Genomic DNA, 20255 nt, shown 5'->3' with positions numbered 1-20255 from the left:
GTAACAGTAAGACATAGTTGTCATCTTTTTTCTTCTCTTCATTCAGTTAAAAGGCAAATACCTGAAGAGAAGCAAGAATTCGGCTTATCTGTGGGTTACTTGTTTTGTTTAATGCTCCATTCATTCTATCTGATTTCACCAAATCCTACAAGGATTTTATTACCCTCTTACAGCCCTGCTACAGAGCCAAGTAGGCACCATTAAATCAGACTCCTACTCCAGAGCTTGCTCTTGAGCTCTGTTTAGATTTGCAGGGAGGAGCAAAGAACAAGAGAATTGCAAACAAATATGTAACAATTAACTTGAGAAATATATATATACTAGTGCCTCTGTAACCATGTAATGTTTTTTCATTATACACACCACTTGAACAAGTACAGTTTCAGGGCTTTACTAACTACCACAGCCTTGAACACAGAAATCCCTAAATTAGAAAGGGTACCTTTCAAGTGCAGTGCAATAAAACCCAGCTTTGGGGAGGCCGGGGTTTGGGTTTTTTGAGTTGTTTTTCTGTTTGTTTGTTTTTACATCATCTCTAAAATATCCCATAGTCAGATATAACAGTCTGTACACCAGTGACTTGCCTCCTGCCCGCTCTCTGCTCCTTCTGCAGGCTCCACCGGTGTTTCTGTTTTGTCAATTTGTGGCTCAGGTCCGACCCTATTCCGTCTTCTCCAGAATCTCCGGAACAGATTCCTGAAGAACAAATTTCATACTTGTTTGTAAACAACAGAAAGGCAGTTTTGAAATGCAGATGACAATACGTTTACTATTAATGTCCATTATGTTTCTCTCTTTCTTGTGAACCACAACAATTGACTAAAATCATTACACAGGTGAGGAAGATGCTCAGTCATGTTGATTAGGTGCAGTGCATCTAACCAATGGCATGGTTACATACACCCAAGCCCCCTTCCTAGCTCGCTTAAATTTCTGCTTTCTCTGACACTAGAGTGAGTACCGCTATTGCAGTGGCCTAAACCAGTAACCCAGACAGCACATCTACTTCTCCCTCTTTACACTGCATATGTAAGTGCAGTGATAAGACTTCCTCAACAAGGACACCTCTAGATTAAGAAAATGGGTACTACTAAACATGTTTCTGGAATTCTCTAAGAGGCAAGGGTGGAATGTTATGAGGATGAATATTACAGACAGGAACTGAACCACTGGCAGTTAAAATACTGGGAGGGACTGTCTCTGTGCAAGAGCCAGGAATAAATCCTAGAAATACTGACTTGCGGTTCTTTGCTCTAGCCAGTAGGTTCAGTCGGCACTCCTCTCCCCATAAGACCTTCATAGCACTACCTGAACAGCAATCAGGAGCTAACAGTTGAAGGAACATTGATTTAAAATTTTCTTTCTCAGGCTACCATGCCATGTACGTTGTGCAGCGCAGTGTCAGAGGGAGGTCTAAGCCCAAATGGCAAGTTGGGACCTGAATTCATGTCTGCTAAGGCCAGAGTCCTCCACCCTGCGAGTTTTTATCCACTTTGCTAATGTATCAGCCAGACACAGTGAGGTAGGCAGCAAAGATCAGTGTCTCCTCTTCTGCACAGCTTCTGCCAACCACGAATCTTGAAAGCAGAGTGGGGTATAATCAAGAGAACACTTGGGTGCTACTTAGAAAGAAAAAAGCACACAGCTCCTCCCCTTGGCCAGTGTTTCAAGAAAATAATTGCACGTCCTTGAGGTACACTGCCAAAAAAACATGTCCTTTGAGACTGTGGTGGCTGGACTAGGAAATCAGCAGCCCCTCTCTCCCAGCTCACCCAACACTGCCATGAGATCCAGCCCTCCTGTTTGCCCTCTGAGAGGGGTAATGTGTTTACACCACGTTGACTGCCTTTTCACCACACACTCAGCAATCAGACACATACACAGCTGTTGTATAGGACAGAGGGATTCCTCTATATCATCTTGCAGGGCATTGTAAACATGCTGTCAGGAGTCAGCAGAGCAATATCTGGAAACAATTAGCCTGTTATTTTGTACATAAGCAGCAACAGAAAATGAAAAACCCCAAACACCCAAATATAATAAACTGTGTAATGTAAAGAAATAGGTTCATTAAAAGCAAACACACGGAAGTATATATATACAGGGAAAAAATCTATCTTGTTTTCACCTATACAGTTTTACTCCATTCAAAGGCAAAGCTTCAAGAAGCAGGACCAGAAAGCTTCACACACAAATGCAACATTGATATGAATAAGGGGAACCATTCTTGTACTGAGTGCAGCGCTTTGGGGAGAAGCACCACATCCCCTCACGTAAACAAAACTACACTTATACTAGACTGTGCAAGTAGATCATGTTTTAGTTCGGGGAATAAAAAAATCATCATACTTCCATATAACCACATGTCAGAAAAAACAGCTTTTGCCTAATGAGGACATCTTCATAAATCACGGTATCCCAAGTTTAAATTAGTAAAACCAGTGTCAGGTCCAAACTGGCCACATTGGGATGTATCAGAATTTCTGTGTGCTTTTTAGACTGAAGAGATAACCAGCTTTTAGCTAATATTTGGATTAAAAAAATTCACAGCCCTGATCATTACACTTTTTTTCCCTAGGAGCAGAACATATGGCTTGTATCCTGGCTAACTTCCAACCTGAGTACTTACGTACTGACCACATAAGTTTCCCCTGCGGTTTTAACTGGATAAAGTATTCCTCTCCAGTTCCTCCTGTGAACATTTATACCATGTTGTGGAGCACTATTAAACAGCTACTGCCCTTTGCCCCAAAGATGGCTGCATATTAGTAATAAGTGAAACAAGTTCTTAAACTTATAATTATATCCCTGTCCCCTCCAAAGATAGTTGGGAGGGATGGGGATATAATTTTAAATATAACTGGGGGGGACATGGATCCATTCACGTGTGCTTTGAGCCCCTAATCGTGTCCATTAGACATGATCTTCTGTACCAGGATGATGCTTTCATGCAGTGAAATTGGTAGATGAAGATTGTATTTTTCCTAACAACTTCAAGTGTTAAAAGACCTACCCTTGGGTTCATGCAGCATGTTTAAAACCAAGCATTTCTGCTGAAGATGTGGAACGGCCTATGAGCTCACGAAGGGCTGTGTGTTGAGAAAGTTAATATTAGAGAAGATGTGGGCAGGCTTTCCGCTCAGAAACATGGGACAAGCTGACAAAGCAAAAGAACAGTTTGGATACCTTGCTTTTATACCAGGGCATTGACTATTTTGATTGGTGTGTTGTGTTTAAAGGATAAAGAAAATGAAACAGAATGAGCTATACACCACAGTCCAGAGTGTGTCTCGAAGATCTCAAAGCACTTTATGACTGGTTAGTGCCAATAGGAGGTACTGGAGACAGGCATTAGGAGAGCCACCTTATAACAAACTACAGAACAAAACTAGGCACCTGATCAGGTAAAATTCCTCCTCCCTCCCAATCAGGATTGCAAACACTGAAATGAAGAGGAAAATTAGCAAAAGGGAGAAGTCATTTTGAGTACCTTCTTTTTTTTCTTCCCAGCCTGAAACTGTCTGAATTCCACATTTCCAACTTATATAAACTATTAACTTCAGCTAAAATCTGCAGCATTTCCCACCTCTGCAGACGCATCGGGATCACTGTGACAAAGGAGGCCCCCTGAAAGTCAGAAGCCCTTTTAACAATTTCCCTGCAGGGCAGCTAAGTGATGCTATGCAGCAGAAATACCAGCGAGAGAGCCATTTAGACCCGTCTGTATTTTAACCACTTGATCAGATTTATAAACTACTCTGAAGATGACAAATGCTACCAAGTTGTTCAGTACTACTAAATAAAATCGTGCCTGGGAAAAAACTTTTTTCTGCAAGAGAGCTGAATGATGAGTGGGCCTATTAGCTGCTTAATCCACACGCATCCATGTGTAGGTGCATGCATACATCAGTTTAAGAGATTCTGTGTAACACATCTGCACCATTTTTCTACTTTAGAAAAGATCATGCAATAAAAGGAAGAAAAAACAACTTTCTGCTTTCAAATAAACCAGAAATGGGTCCATTCAGAGAACATAATGAGTGGTCAGCTTTCTTCCAGTTTGCTCGGCTTGCACTTTTTGTAAACATCCTTCCTCTTTGCACCCCCAAAATGATCGGTTGTGGGACTGACGTACAGGGCAAGTGAGAAGCCTCTGCCATTTCTCTTCCCAGCCCCACTGGGATCCTTGCTTCCCGGCCCTCTCTGCTCGCCAGAGCTGGCAGAGGGCTGGCAAGGCTGGAGGCCGAGCGAGCTGCCCTTGTCACTGGGAGCCCCAGCCGGCTCCCGGGGACGGCGCTGGCAGAGGATCCAAAGGCTGGCGCGGCACACACAGAAATGCACTCGGGCTGTGGGAATGCTCTTCCAATTAATCCTTCCAACTGGGTAGTTTGGGATTTGACTCCCATCCTGCAAGGATGTGACGCTATCAATTGAGAAGGCTGAATATTTGCTGGGTTTTGATCAGGTCAAACCACCGAACAAGCAAACAAAAAAAGGCAGCTTTTAGAGGGAGATCTAACACTATAAGCATCTCTGCTGGCATCCCTTTAAACACACTGCAGCAGAGTTCAAGCCGTTGCCTCGGATCGAGCAGCACAAAATGGGAAACGTCTCTGGTGTGCAACATTGCCCTCATGCGGCCGCTCCACCTCTGCAAAAATACCAGCAGGGACGGAATGGGAACCTTGCTCCAGATTTGCAGCTTTTCAAATTGTCTTTACTAATTTTGGCAACCTGTTTGCCCTCATCTGGAACCCTGCCCAAGCAAAGCAGGCACGATTTGGTTGGACTAGATGATCCTCAAGGTCTTTTCCAACCTTGATGATTCTGTGATTCTGTGATTTAGCTTACTCATGAAATGGCCCACTGCTTGCTTGAATTGCAGCAGTGAGGGGGACACATAAACTTCTTAAAGAAGGGACAACCTTGTTGCCTGCGGAGGAGAGCAGAAGCACAACAGGAGCTTTCTGCCCCGCTGGCACAACAGAAGGCTACACACAGAAATAACAAAGACCCGGAAACAAATTCAGTAATAGATTCGGTAGAACAACATCTATCTTTCGGCTGTAAAAACCTTGTATCAAAACAGCACTGAAGAAGCGAAGGAACCTAATCACTTAAGATAGCAAACAAATATTGACAGGCAAAGAACAGAAGCCTGACTACCACAGGTGGCTGGCCATACGGAACAAAATCCTGTTTGTATTCTCATCTCCTAGCACTTGGCACCTGTAAACACGTAAAGCAGCCTGCCTGCCATCGCATTACAACTGGAGCAATGTTACGGCACTTGGAAAAGATCCTGCCACGGCTTAGCTGACAAAACCGGGGAGGCAATAGTAACTTTCTTCTTCATCATATGATTTTGAAAAGAAAGCTTGCAATATCACTGGAGTGGAAACTCTGAACCAGTCCTAAAAGGCCCGTGAAGGAAATCAGATGAATATTTACTGCGCTGGAGCTGCTGAGATGGTAATTATACCTTCTGGGGTTTGGTGGTGTTTTCTTGTTTGCTTTGCCAGATTTCATAAGGCTCATCTGCTAATCAGTTCCTGAAAATCATGGCTCGTTTTATTATGCAGTTTGTCCTGTCTAGGGTAAGAGAACAGAGCCAGAGAAATATTTTCTACTTACGTTATTAGCAAAAGGGCTAGTTTGTGAAAAGTAGAAATGTTCCTAGGCTGCAGGAGAGCTTTGTTCTGTGTGTCCCTAAGTTTCTATATGCTGCTACAAGTTTCAGTACATTTTTGAAGGACTGTCCCCTACTATTTTTGCAGTTCAAGTGCAAAATAAATCAAAGGGTTGACTTAAGATATTACTTCCCTTTTTCATTCAGGACTGTCAGCTACGTAGCACACAAACGGAGATTCTTCAACAGAACATGAATCCAGGAGAGAAAACGATTTTCCAAGAATATCTGACAAATCAGGGGACTGTGGTAAAGCCCTATTGCTGTCAGAGACAGAACCACATCTGCGCTAAGTGTCCCTACCACATACGGACTGGTGAAGAAGTGAGAGTCCCTTACGCAGAATTTGACAGGGTCTTTGGTTTCCCATACAGATCAACAGCAGCTCTCCGAAACAAACACCTCCTCTTCCATGAACTGAGGAGTTTCTCAGGCAGCATAGTCCAGAAAGGCCGTGCTACAAACTGTAATGACCGAGGCTACCATCCCAAACCTATGCTGTTTGGGGTGGGTGGTTATCTGGATGCAGTTACAGATGCCTATGGAAACATCGGATGCATCATCCTCTGTTCAAATTACTCTCCTTGTAACGCAGCTTACCACTGCTGCGTAAGTTAAATCTACAACTTTTTGTGGAAGTATCCAGAAATCACGCTCTGCATCTATTTCTCTCAGCTTTATCACACTGAGGACGGTTTCCCCACCTCTGTGTGGAACCACGAAGCTTTGCGGAGCCTCTCCAGCCTGTGGCCTCGGGTGACTCTGCAGAGACTGCCTGGGGGGGCACGGTGTTACCTCCTCTGCAATTTTGTGTGTGGCATCCCAGGGTCAGCCCTTTACCACTCAACTCCACCATCAAGAACCCTAGCAGATCAACAAAATCTGCATCCAGTTAACAACTTCACAGGAATTAAACCGTATTTTAGGAAAGCCTTTCCACAGGCGATGCAGGGAAACCCTGCTGTGCAGCAGAAATTAAAGGCCTTTTCTTCTCCTAGTCTGGCCTCCCAACAGCCTTTCCAAGCGATAAAAGGCAGACTGCTATCTCCCATGTCTCAAAGCCACTTGGTGCTTTTCCCAGGCATGTTTCTGCCATTTCAGAGGGAACACCTATACCCCAGACCTAAAAATATTGTAAGGCATTGAAAAATGCCAAAGGAATAATTCAGTGAAACTCATAATCCTGACATTTTTCCAAGCAGCAGACACCTACTCTAAAGATGATAAAAATTGAACTGCTTTCAGGCTATCAAACTGAGATCAGGGATGGGGAAAAAAAAAATCAATAAAATTACCTCCTACAAAAGTTAACCCACAGAATAACTGGGGGTCTCGAATAGCTGATTATGAAGATAGTATACTTTTCTTTTATTCCTGTTCCTTTCAAACATAATCCTAGAGCAGTAAAACCAAAACCTCAGTATGTTCTGATTACCTCCTGGGTCTAATTTGTTTGTTGCCCTTAAGCCAACTGCTACCAGAAAAATGTGATCAGTCCACAAGCTACAGCCACAGCCGCATTTGTAGCTTCCCAGCTGAGGCAACTTTGGTGGAACACATGACATACCCTAAATTCCTCCTCTATCAGGAAGATGGTTCTGCAAGTAAGGCCGATCTATTAATAAAGTTTTCCCAGCAGCTGTTTCCTTAATAATAGGGGGTTTTGTATACACTTATTTGTGTGTGTGGGCTTCCCCCCCCCCCCCCCCCGCCCCGGGTTCCTCCCTTCCATTAAGAGGAAGCTCACAAAGCTGTGTAATTTTGTAATTAATAATAAGTATCTAATAGGATAATATAGATAACAGACCTACACAGTCCAAGTGTAACTTGAAAAAGAAAAAAAAAGTTTCTATCCTTTAGAGAAGTGTTTTCACTGTGTGATCCAGTACATTTGTTGTTATACTAAAGGTCCGAGAGAAGGGAGCAGCTGAAGTCAAGCTCATGCTGTTGCCAGGGGAAACTGGGGTTCCTCCCTAGGCAACAGCCGTTGCCAACAAACACACTGGCTAATGTTGTGAAGGCAGTGCTGCTGCTCCTTTTCTACTCTTTTTGTGGCATCTATTACTTAAACACGTATATCTGAGTAGAAAAAAGGAGGTTGCTTCCCCCTGTGACCTTAAACAGCCTTGACTTCAGCAGAGGTGATCCCACTTGGAAACCCAAACGTTCTGCTGAGCCTCAGCTGACATTACAGAGGCAGAACTGTGCTGAAACCCACCAGATCCCTTACTTTTACAACGCCTAGGCGCTTTTTTAGGAAAGCTTTCTCAAATTAGACCAAATCACTCTACACTTTCTGATCAAGTATTAGCGAGCACGGCCACAAGCAGCACCTGTGCTGTAGCATCACGGCGATATTTTTTTTTGCTCGAATTTATAAAGCTGGTGTTATTTTTTAACTCTTGTGGTACCTAAGCGGTGTTTGAGCTTGGACTTCCAAGCTCAGCACCAAACCCTGTTCCCCAGTGCCACTACCTTGCGCCACCCGCGCTCCGTGTCCCCTCCACAGGCCTGTTGGAGGGGGCGGCGGGCTCTCGCTTCGGCCAGAGCCTTCTGAAAACGTACCCTAGGCTGAGCCCGCACGGCATCGCTCCCTGTGGCCGTGTCTGCAGGACCAGCTCGCTGCCAGGGCTCCGCAGGACCGTGCTCGCCCGCAGCCCGAAGGCGATGGCCACTCCACTTCCCGTGGCGCCTGTCCGCGACTGCCGCGGTAACTGCAGCAACTGGACGCCCTGGCAACGGGTAGCCCCGCCCCTGCCGGGGGCTGCGCACGCAGCTGACCAATGGCAGCTCGCCTCCCGCGTGGCACCACCCCTCCCCTCACGCCCCCTCGTGCCGCAGGCGGGCGGCCCTGTCCTGCCTCTGCGAGCCTGCGCAGAGCTCACGTCCCGGGGAGGGGCGGGCGGGGGCCGCTCGGCGGAGGGCGCCTGCATGGGGCGGCGGGGCACAGTGGCTGGTGGGGAGGCCATGGCAAAGCACATGGTGTCCTTGGCACAGTTCTGCCGGGTGGGTGTGAACAAGTACGATGAGAACAAGTTCGTGGATGAGGAGGAAGGAGGCGATGGGCAAGTGGGGCCTGATGAGGGTGAGGTGGACTCGTGCCTGCAGCAATATCCTTCCACCGCCAGGCGGGAAGTAGTCCTGTCAGGAGCGGGCGCAGCGGGGAGGGGTGCGGGGAGCGGCGGCCGCGGCACTGTCTCTTACAGGAACAGCCACACCCGGCGCTCCCGCCAAGGGGCAACCCGGCCATGAGCCGGCATGAGGGCAGCGAGGGGCTGCGGGGTGGCCGGGAGGAGGGCAGCCGTGCTTCTTCCTCCTCCTCCTCCTCCCGGCAGAGGCCGCGGTGTCCTGGGGCCGCGGTGTCTGGGCGGTGTCTCCCGGTGAGGGGCAGTGGGCCGGGAGGAATGGCGGAAAGGAGAGTGCCCTGTGCCAGCTCCCACAGCCGCCTTCCCGGCTGGCTGGCGGAGCTCTTCCCCCCGGCCACTGCAGGGCTGCTGTCCCGGCGGTGTTGGAGGTGGGCGAGGCCCCTTCTCGAGGGCTACAAATTGCGGAAGTGATGGAGAATAATTTCTTTTACTCGGATCCTCATTCAACGAAGGGCCTGAGAAGTATTCTCCAATGCTGGAACTGTCCAGCTTCTTGTTAGTGCTGCTCCTTCTGCAAATGGCCTAATACTTGTTACTTACACTGTAATCTGTGTTATCTGTTGAGGGAATCGCTGCATCCGCTGAACCTTCAGTATTTTCGGTCATGCACAAGCCAGCTACCACTATCACTGTCCTGGAGCTGGTTCTGGTGATGCCAAAATACTCGATGTCAAGTCCTTAACCGTCTGGCACAGGGAACATGATGGCTGCGCTACAGGCGGCTCTGAAGAACCCGCCGATCAACACAAAGAACCAGGCAGTGAAGGTGAAATAGTGACCATGCACTCATGGGTTACTCCTTAAAAATCCTTTCCTGTAACTCTTACCCCACCAGCCCTGCCAGGTGTACTTTGAGGAAGCCAAGGAGGCTGGTTTTAGGGTATTCCCCAGTGGCGAAACATCCGTGACTGTCACTGTAGAGACGGGCAAAGCGACACACACACACACTCACATGGGTGAACAAGCAGCTAGCTTTTTTTATTACTAAAAGAATGCATTTTTATATATTTCAGGTGCCAGAGTGTTACAGTATAATTGGCCAAAAAGTTGTTTTTAACATTCTCATTGGATAACCTTTATCAGTTTCCTCCCTGCTTGTGTCAACTGAGGCACAGACTCTCCGTTGAAGTGCAGAAAGAAAATCCTTTATTATCACAATGGCACATACTTATGCTCTCGCTGCCTTAGCTCTTACTTCATGATAAGCAAATCAGCAACTAGGCAGTCATCAACCCTCTCTCCCAGAAACAGTTCCATACTTTCCCCGAGCTGACTTATCTTTCTTCCTCCAAGCCTTGCTGCTTATCCGGGCCTACGCAGAGCTGACTTATCTTTCTTCCAAGGCCTGCTTCTCCTCCAAGCCTTGCTGCTTCTCCAGGCCTATGCAGATCAGAGCTGGCGCTTCTCCAAGCCAGCACAGGACAGAGCTCCTGGCTGGCTCACCAAGCAGAGCTTCCTTGAGCAGAGCTCTCCACCTTCACTGAGCTCACCAAACAGAGCTCCCTGGCTCATGTCGATTTGGCTCTTAAGTATTGAATCTCCCACAGCTGTGCAGGGCTGACAGGCCAATGCCGACTTGCCTCTTAATCATTTACCAGTAACACATGATTTGACTCTTAACATATTAAATCTCCCACAGCTGCGTAGAGCTGACACTCCCACACCTCCTTGCTTCATCCTGCTATATAGTCAGCAGCTCCTTGAAAGTTATCTGCTTTAAGCATAGCTTCCTTATCTCAAGGGTACACTGGAATCTTGTCAAGGTCAAACTCCTCTTCAATCAGGTTGTCGGCAGACCAACTGCCTTCCCTGACAATTCCCCCTTTTTGTATTTGTGCTAAAAATATTGCATGAACAGATTTTTGCAGGGCCCTTTGCAAGAAACTGACAAAGCAAGGCAACATCAGTTTACACAACCACAACTATCAAGATAATTAGTCCCACAGTCTTGACCAAAGATATTAACCATCCGGATAGTCCCCAGCCTTTGAACATCTTTGTTAACCGATCTAGATTATCATCCACCCGTAAATGTTCTACTCCTTCTTCTAGCTGCTGTATGCTTTTATGGATCGACTCAGAATGATCCGCAATTGCTGGGGAACCCTGGTTGCAGCGAGGATTTAGAGTACCTCTCCTTGCAAGTTGGAAATCCTACGTGATGCGTCCATCCGTAGGTGAGGCATCCAAAGTTGCTGCAAGCAGGTCCAGCCTCTGAATCAACAGGCCAAAATAACTGGCACTTTTCTTTGAGCAGAAACATCTGATTTCATCCTCCTGTTGGGTTCCACCCAGAGCCTGGCCACCACTCAAGGGGGAAAACCAAGGGAGTTTCTAATAAGGTTAAACGCTTGAGTTCTTAATTCTTAATATTGCTAAACAAAGGAAGTTGAATACACACATTCCTACAGCATTTCATCCTTATTAATAACTATGTTTTGTCTAAGCTACATCTTTCACTAGTGACTAGTAAGCCTATATATTTCATTAAGGAGTTGCAATTACTGTCAGCATTTTCTCTTAAACGAGTTGGCAACTGTAGTGTGACTGAGGACAGAGATAGTGTATTTTGTCCTACTGCAGCAGCAAGCATTACCCATACATTCTGCTTAAATGATCAGTCAAAGAGACCGCAAACTGTCGGCACAGGGGCACCCACAGCACCCACAGCCGGCTCCTGAGTGTCCACCAAAAGCTGCCTCTCACGCCTCAGGTGTGGTCGCACACATTCTACCTGTAACCACCAGGGACCGTGACCTGTGGAGACACAAGCATAACCTCTTCCCCAGGTTATTAAAGGATATGGTCCTTCCCAGTTACCACTTTCCAGGTTTTTTGCTAACACTTGAGCCTTGCCCTGGACTTGTTGTTGATCTGGTATCTGTGACGAGAAGTGACACAATATTGGTGGCACCTGTGAGACAGGGGAAATGTTTAAAAAGTTCATGACATATAATGCCTTATTTAGCCTTCCGTGGGGTGTAGATTGATACCCTCCATCTCCCCTTTGTGTTGTTGTAATAGACGCTTTAGCGTGCCATGCGTACGCTCCACAATGGCCTGTCCGGTCGGTGAATGGGGAATGCTGGTCAGATGCTTGACTCCCCACTGTTGGAAGAAAGAAAAGCGAGAAACAGAAACATAAGCAGGTCCATTGTCTGTCTTAATCTGTCGTGACACGCCCAAGGAAGCAAATGCAGCTAACAAGTGTTTTCACACATCGCGTGCTTTTTCACCTGTATGGCAGGACACAAACACTGCTCCAGAAAAAGTATCAACAGCCACATGTACATATTTTAACGTTCCAAATGCAGCAAAGTGAGTGACATCAGATTGCCATAATTGTGAGGAGGCGAGTCCCTGAGGGTTGACACTACTAGCTGTTGAAGAGAGGGAGTCCTCTGGTATTCAGGGCAAGTGGCAATGATGTCTTTAGCCTGATGCCTTGATAAAAAAACCTGATTTTGTATTGCTCTGGTGTTTTGGTGGAAAAAATGCATGTGAAAGCCAAGCTTGCTCAAAGACATTTGTATTAGCCACTGTAACATGTGCATAGTAACCGGAACAATGATAACACAGATTCCTGACCAGCAAATAATAGGTGCTGCCTACCTTTCATAATGCACTCTTTTTTTTTTTTTTTTTTTCTTTTCTTTTTTACATTTCCCAACAATCTATATACTCCTGTAGGTATCAAGGATACCATGGTATCTAATGATGTTACTGACTCGGAGGCTGCTAGGTCCACACCTGATCGGCATCGACTAAATTATTATAAACCACCACTGATTGCAATATTTTATTAGCGTCTTTTTGTTCACACTTGCATCTGGAGGTCCCCCTATCTTCTTCCAGCGTTTAAAAATACAGCTTAGGGCACTCTTTTTGACTATTCCCCCACTCTGGCTGCTTCCCATCTTGTCTACTTTACCTTAAAAGGCTACCTGATTAAGCTGACAATACCCCCTCAGGCAGATGGTACAAGGGTGCACTCTCTCCGCTAGAGGAGATATTTCACCTATGACACTTAAAACACTGAGCCCGAACGAACAGGCAGGACCGATGACCCAGCGGGTGGGCACTAGGGGCCTCTGTACTAAGGAATGTTCACTCGTCCTGCACTACCCCCCCACTGGTACAGAGTCTGCCCTGCGCTTCGTTCCTCTCCGGCCCCTTCCCTCGCGGGATAACGGAACTGCGGTCAGAGAACTCCACACTCCGCAGCTGCAGCCGGGCTGCATCTCACACACGCAAGACAATCACACAACCACACAAAGAGGCCCTTTACACCTATTACTCACACAACATAAAATGACAGATACTACAAACATCAAAACACCATTAAGAATATATAAAGCCATTGCCAGTTCATTATGTGGTGCGTCCAGAAAATTCCCCCTTCTTTGTTTTTAAATCAAGGCCTTTAGTGTACTGACCATCAGAAAGGTTTAAAGTTAGTCCTTTTAGAATGGACAAGGGACTCTACATCACAGTGTCAGCACCTTCTATAAAAAACTGCCGCTTTTGGTGTTCGGGGGAGGCGGGATGGACGATCGCGCGGTGCCAGATGGCCGCAGGCAGTCGCTCCGTGGCGGGGGGGCTCGGGGAGGCCCAGGGCCGCCGCCGCCAACTCCATGCTTTAAGAGTGTCCGAAACCAACTTCCAAGTGGTCACTAGCTCACTGGCATGCTGATCCCCCTTGGAAATAGCATCCCACAACCGTTCACCTATTTCAGCCCATTTTGCTGGTTCAAAGGCTGTGAGGGTATCAGCAGGATAGCCGTGGTTTCTGCACCATTTAAGTAACCTTCGTACAGAAGTTTCGTTATAAGTTATCCTTCTCTTAGAGAGTATATGCAGCAGGAGTCTGACAGTGGCCGTCTCCTCTGCGGACTTGTTCTGCCCCATGCTGCCCCCGATTGATCACCTCTCCCAGGTGAGTTTTCCATCGATCAGCTGTTCTCCTACCTCCCTGCCACAGCCCCGCTGCAGACAGTACCTCCAATCGGTGATCCTCCCGCGGCGTCTTCCGCGCTCTGTCCTGGGACAGCGGGGTCACCATTTGTTGCAGGAGGATATCGGACCTGCACAACTCTATGAGAGTTATATCCAGCAAAGCCGTTTATTCTTCCAATAGTACATACTTATGCTCTCGCCAAAGCTCTTACTTCATAATTAGCAAATCAGCAATTAGACAGCTATCTACCTTTTCTCCTATCCGCATAAGACCACTCTAACACGCGCTGTGCAGACCAATCACCTTCTCGTTCACGCACTGTTCACACGGCGGTAACTTCTCACAGTTCTGTACTTTTCCACAGTTCAGTGTTGCAGCTGTCCATTGTTTTTCCCTGCCATGTTGGCACAACTCAGCAGTTTCTGATCTTTCTCCCAAGGTCTGTTTCTCATCAAGGCCTTGCTGCTTCTCAGGGGCTGTGAAGGGCTGACAGGCCGATGCCTCCCACAGCACTCACTTTTCCACTATTCGTGGTACTTTGAGTTTTTCTGGGAGGGGGTACTTTGCTGGGCATGGACAATGAGGGCTTGTGTCCATGGTAAGACTACTAGTTAAAGCCAAAGTAAATATTGAAGTGGTTATAGTTATGCCGACATGAGCCCCTATATGAACATTCGCACTCAAACTTTTCTAAAATTTAACTTCTATTTATTGGAAATGGATTTAAATCTGAGTGGAAAGAGCTGCTATGTTACTGGAATAGGAGTGTCCATCTGGAGGTCTCTTCCAGTTTAATTTATTAAACTTTGTTTTCTGAAAAGAGTGGCAGGAGTTACTTTTTTTTGTTTTTTTTTTTTTTTTCCTTGTCACTGCACCAGTCTTTCCTGGTTGTGTCACAAAGGCTTTAGGTTGTAAATCTTGCAGAAGAATTTTTTTCTTTAGTCAAATTCTAGACATTGTTAATCAACTCTTGAACATGAAGTTGCCTTCTTTTTAGTGAAAATGGCATTGACGTAACCTGTCCCTTTTGAGAGAAACCTGCTGTTTAAGTCTTTCCCCCGAATTACTAGTTTCAGGGAGAGTGTGTTGGCTTTGGGTTGAGAGTTGCCTGCTGGGAATCTCCTGAACTTCCTCAGGTCCTGCACCTGGGGAGGAAGAACCCTTTGCAGTGGTGTAGGCTGGGGAGCAGCTCTGCTGAAAAGGCCTCAGGGGTCTTGTGGACCTGTGGCAGACAGAAACCTGAACGTGAGCCACTGGTGTGCCCTGGTAGCAAAGGTCAACTGCATCCTGGGCAGCATGAACAGAAGTAAGCCAGGAGACCAAGGGGAGGGGTTATTCCCTTTTTGCTAGGTACTTTTTGCATCACATCTGGAATACCATGTCTGGTTTTGAGCCCCTTTGGTAAAGAAAGATGTTAACAGGCATGAGTAAGTCCAGCAGAGAGCCATGAAGATGATGAGACCATGAAGATGACGAGACGTTGGAGAATGACGGGTTAGAATTGTACTCTTTGCCAGCCAGCTCACCTCCCCTCTTCCTGTGGCCTTGCACTTAGCACATCTTCTTGTAGCTCCTGCTTCACCTTGACTGCACAAATGTTTCAAACTGATCCCCTCAAAAAACATGATTTGAACCTGACGCCAGGCCAAGAATAATGCTGATAGACTCAGACTCAAATAATAGCACTGTGCTCACTAACCTGTCTTCAAAAAATACAGAAAAAAAATCTGCACTGACTCAGTCTAAGGGCCATGTGGACTCTGAAGCTGTGTTCTTGGTGAGCTAAGTGGAGCTGAGTTAAGGTGATCCACTCTCCTCACCCTATGAGGTGCATACCATGGACAGTAAGGATCAGAGGATGTAGTAAAAACACTTTTCCAGGACAGGCAAGTGAGGAGAGTGATAACATCTCATGTGGCGTGCTCTCACCATCAAACTTACTTGTAGGACGTGCAGAGAAGACATATTGGTCTGTGCTTCCCCTCTCCACTAGCGCTGTTGTAGGAGGAGTTTGGGCAGACTGAAATTGCTTTTCTGCAGATATTGGAGGTACTGCTTTACCTCACCTACTGTAGGCCTTTTCCAAGAGGAACCAGCACAGGACACTGCCAGCACAGCGTCTTCCATGTGATGTCACCTTACCGTCAGTTTATCACAGGAACAGTCTCATCTCATGGCCTTGTCTCACTGTACCAGACATGGCACAAGCTTTGGCTGTTCTTTCCATGTTTCTCAACCCTTCCTAACTGTCGTCACCCAGGGAAAGGACAGTCATTTTTTCCAGAACTGGGAAGATATGCACCATGGGCAACAGCCCACCGGTGGTGGTGGTATCTGCAGCAGAGATGGCCTTAGCATCTTGAAAATGGCTTAAGAATGAACAGGGTCCAGCGGATCCATCCAGCTGAGTTAGAGCACTGAATTTTAACTGTGTACTCAGCTTCTTGAAGTCCTACAGTTTCTTACAGAAGTACTTATAACGGGGAATATCCTGACATGCCTCTTATGGCTTCAGGAGCTCTTGCTGCCGGTGGGAAGTCCTACTCACATTTTTATTTGCCTGTTTTTCTTGTGCAGGGGTTGTCATTAAAAAAAAAAAAAAAAAAAAAAAAAAGACGGAAGAAAAAAAAAAGTATGTGCCTGTTTTTCCATACAGTGGTATTGCAAACTCCATAGCTGCTCTTATTTTCAGGGGGGATAGGTGGACTGGTTCAGGTATTACAATAAGAGTAAGTGCTGATTTTGTTTGATCTTAAATTTTAATAGTTTTAAAATGAATAGTGATAATTGCTTTTGGGAATGGCTTGTGTTGTTTGGGGGTTTTTTTTGGTTGGGTTATTTTTTGAGGCTCAAAGCTGGAAAAACAAAGGTTTGCCAAATTGCTAGTCATAGGGCATGTTTCATCCAGGGCGTGACAAACTTTATTGCCTTTGACAACTTATGGGCTTGGAAATGCTGCAGGGTGGATAGTCCTGGAGACAGCAGTCCATCCTTTGTGCCAGAGCTTTGTCTCATCAGTGTCTTCATAAAGGTCTACTTGGATGTGAATTTACCTTCTGCATAACACCATTACAGCCTGGGCAGTAAAATGCCATTTTTTCTTCTAGCAGTAGAAGATCAAGAGATTGCTTCAGGTTCACATTCACGTGTCTCGTTTCTATCTGGAGGGTGTTAGCTGTTCGGGTCTTCCGGGGTGAATTTTGTCAAGGGCCTGCTGCCCTACCAGGAGCAGGGTGGAGAACCCCAGGTGTGGGAGATGGGATTGACTGTTGGGAAGCTCTTTCCCTAGGCAGCCCTCAGCGGAGGGCAAGATCAGGTAGTAGCAGTCTTTGGTGTGCTGTGCCCTTCTCTCAGGATGGTGGTGTGTCCATGTAGTAGAACTTGTGTGGTCTGACCATACAGGAACTGGAGACAAAGACATAACAGGAGGAGCATCCTTCAGCCCCCTTGTCTAGCCTGGGAAAGCAAAGAAGGGCTAGCTATTGAGGGCAGCTAGCTTTTGAGGGCAGAGCTACAGTAACTCTGTCAACCACTGTCTTTCAACTTTAAGGTTTCTTCTGCTAGTCAAAGTTCTGGGCTTCAGGAAGCAACTCTGAGCAGCTGAGGAAACAGCCTTTCATCATGTTAATAAATTTCACTGAGATTGAATGACTCTATGTTTTTACTTTTTTTTTTGTCAAGGAAATTGTGTTTCATTTGTGAACTTTGGGTTTCCATTGCACATCCCTGCAAACATCTCCCCCACTAATACATTTTGGGCTTGTGTGCATGCAAAGCTGAATGGAGAAAAATCTCCTGGCTGAGACAAGGGAGCAGCCAGCATAACACCAAGACTAATTTGACGTGCACACTGCTGAAGCTTCCCCTTTCCCACCCCAGACCGTAGCAAACCCCTCCACATGTCCCTACTGATCTTATGTGAGGTTAGAAGGACTGGGATGAGGCTTGCTGAGGGAAATGGGCCTATGAACCTGATTCTCTGGGAGTTGTGTGCTTGCTTTAAGGGTTTGCAGGATTGTTAAGACTAGCTTGGACCTGACAAAGAGTATGGTGTAAGATGGACTCTGATGTTCTTCAGGATGGCCACTATCATCTTCGCTTGGTTTGTGTGACACCTAATCGCAGTATGGTCCCACCACACAGCAGGAGCTGCTTGGTGCCACTGCAACTCCAGTGATGACCATAAAGCCATTTTCACTGTTCTCTGGTATTTTAGGAATTTTGGAGCTGTTGTTCACTGACTGTGGAGCTGGAGTGTGGGAGGAAAGCAGAACAAGACTGGTGAAATGCGCAGTGACTGTGGGAGGCCCAAGGAAGTGTGCTAAAACAGGGGCTTGAGTGGAGGAGCTGCAATCCATAAAGTACATGGAGCAAATTTGACTTAGTCTGTTCTACCAAGTCAGCACTGTGGCTGTTTTAGTCCAGTTAAACACCCCTGAAAACTAGATCTACCGTGCAGTCTGACCCAGGGTCTTGGTCAAAAGCAAACCCTGAAGTATGACTAAACCCAGCCTTGCCCTATCATAGGAGAGCAATTAACAACAAAGAAACCAGCCTCTATCCACTTGCTGAACTTTCATTATTTATTGTTTTAATAGACAGGAATAAATATTCAACTAATAAGCTTCCTGTCCTTAAGTGATTGTGTTCTTCTGATTATAAATAAAATCTGAATTCTCGATTCTATTTTAATTTAAAACAGGCTAAACCGCATGGGAATGATATCTTCTGGTTGCATGAACTAGAAAGGGTTCATGCCCTGATTCTCATCTGGAGGATCATAGGATGACTTGGGGTAGAGGTATTTTCCTGAAATAGCTTGGAGTAGCTCTGGGGTTTCAGATGTGCCTCCTTTCTCCCTTCTGTGTGCCCTCCCCTAACTACAGGTATTTCTGGCTTCAAGTAGGGTGGAGGATGCTGTCGGGCCTCTGGGCCTCTGGAGCTGGAGGTCAAAAGGCAGTTTAGAGCAGCTGATGGGGGCTTAGCGTGGCCTTCCAGCACCCTCCCCTTAGAGGTGTGTTAAGTGCACTCCTGTTTCACAACATCTTTGCTCCGTGGGACCTTTCAGAGTGTTTATACTCCCAGAGGAATGTAAAGGGATTGTAAATTCTCAGTGCAGCTTACCGAACTGTGGCCGCACAAGCCATGTCCTACCACAGAGCTGTGCTTTCCTGCCTTCTGGCCAGGAAAAACAAGCACAGCCCTTCATCTCAAGGGGCTTTGCAGTGGGATCTGCCATGACCACGTGAGCGGCCAGGTGTTGGATGTGCAAAGTCCTGGTCCCAGGGAGGGATGCTAGAAGGGAGCAGCTGGGATGCGACTTGGCTCACATGTCCTGTAACTCGAAGGCTTGAAGATCCCAGGTGGAGATGAGCCTGTGGCTCTTTTGGGAGCATTTCCACATCATTGCTGTCAGAGACGTGGATCTGTGCATCCTGTTCCAGTTTGTGCAGCTATGCTACTCAACCCCAAGGAAATAAACATTCTTCAGATGCTGCTTTCAGGGAGGATGGCAGAGGCCATAGAGGGAGCAGGAGGGTTTCTCCCACCTCACTGTTTGAGACCAAGTGTTTTTACAGAACACAGCATCTGCACAAAGTTCCCCTCTGTTTCACAAGCTTGTAACTTCTGTGTCAGGGAACAGTAAGAAAGCAGACTGCCTCTCCCAGAGCTTCAGCCTCACCGCTCGCTGGCTGTAGCCGGGTGAGGGGAAGGAGGTCTGATACTGATGCTGGTGTATGCCAAGCATCCCTGTCTTCCCCCACCACCTCCGTACACAGGGCAGTTGTGCGGGGCTGTGCTAATTGCAGGGTGCAAATTGGAGGCAAGTGTCTTTCTAGGCCCTGGCTATAATTATCCATGCTGTAGTGCAGTGAGGTGGTCCTTCCCTCTGTTGTTATCGGGGGGCTCCTCTCTGTGTCTTAGCAAGAGCCCCTGATCCCCGCACGAGTGATTCCCAGGCCATAGGGTGAGGCAGCCGGGCTCTGCAGCTTGAATGGTGGGCTTGCAGGACAAGCCAGCAAGCAGAGCCAAATCCTGGTTATTCAAGAAACAGGACCCTCATGGTTAGCTTACCTTAGGCCGTTCACCTTGAAGTGGCCTGTCTTGCCTTTTCCAGTGGGTGAACTGAACAGAGAGTTCAGTCCTGTAATTCCTCTGAGGTGGGAGGTGTGTGAGAGGGGAATGGTGTGCGAGCATGCCTGTGTTAAGGGGGTGCTCTGTCTTTGTGGGGAGGTGGAACTCTGCTGTGTGCCTTAGCAAGGGCTTACACATCTGTGGAGCTGCTCTGAGTTCTGCTGGGAGCTGGTTGCACTTATAAGAAATAGGTTCTGCCTCTGTTTGACTCGTTTACCAGCTGGGAAAAGGCAAAGGACCGAATTTTTGTGTTAACCGGGCTCTTTGTGCTCTCATTTTCCCAGGGCAGCCACTGACCACAATGTTGATAACACCACAGCAATCCTTA

The 20255-nt window shown here is 46.8% G+C and overlaps 1 pseudogene; it reads left to right on the top strand.

Moving 5' to 3' along the window:
* The first annotated feature begins 5881 nt into the window (after positions 1–5881).
* On the top strand, positions 5882–6853 carry LOC141938395 (putative C->U-editing enzyme APOBEC-4; annotated as a pseudogene).
* The last annotated feature ends 13402 nt before the right edge of the window (positions 6854–20255 follow it).

The sequence above is a fragment of the Strix uralensis genome, chromosome Z (assembly GCF_047716275.1).
Source record: "Strix uralensis isolate ZFMK-TIS-50842 chromosome Z, bStrUra1, whole genome shotgun sequence".
NCBI lineage: Eukaryota > Metazoa > Chordata > Aves > Strigiformes > Strigidae > Strix > Strix uralensis.
This window is presented reverse-complemented; position numbering and strand designations above follow the sequence as displayed.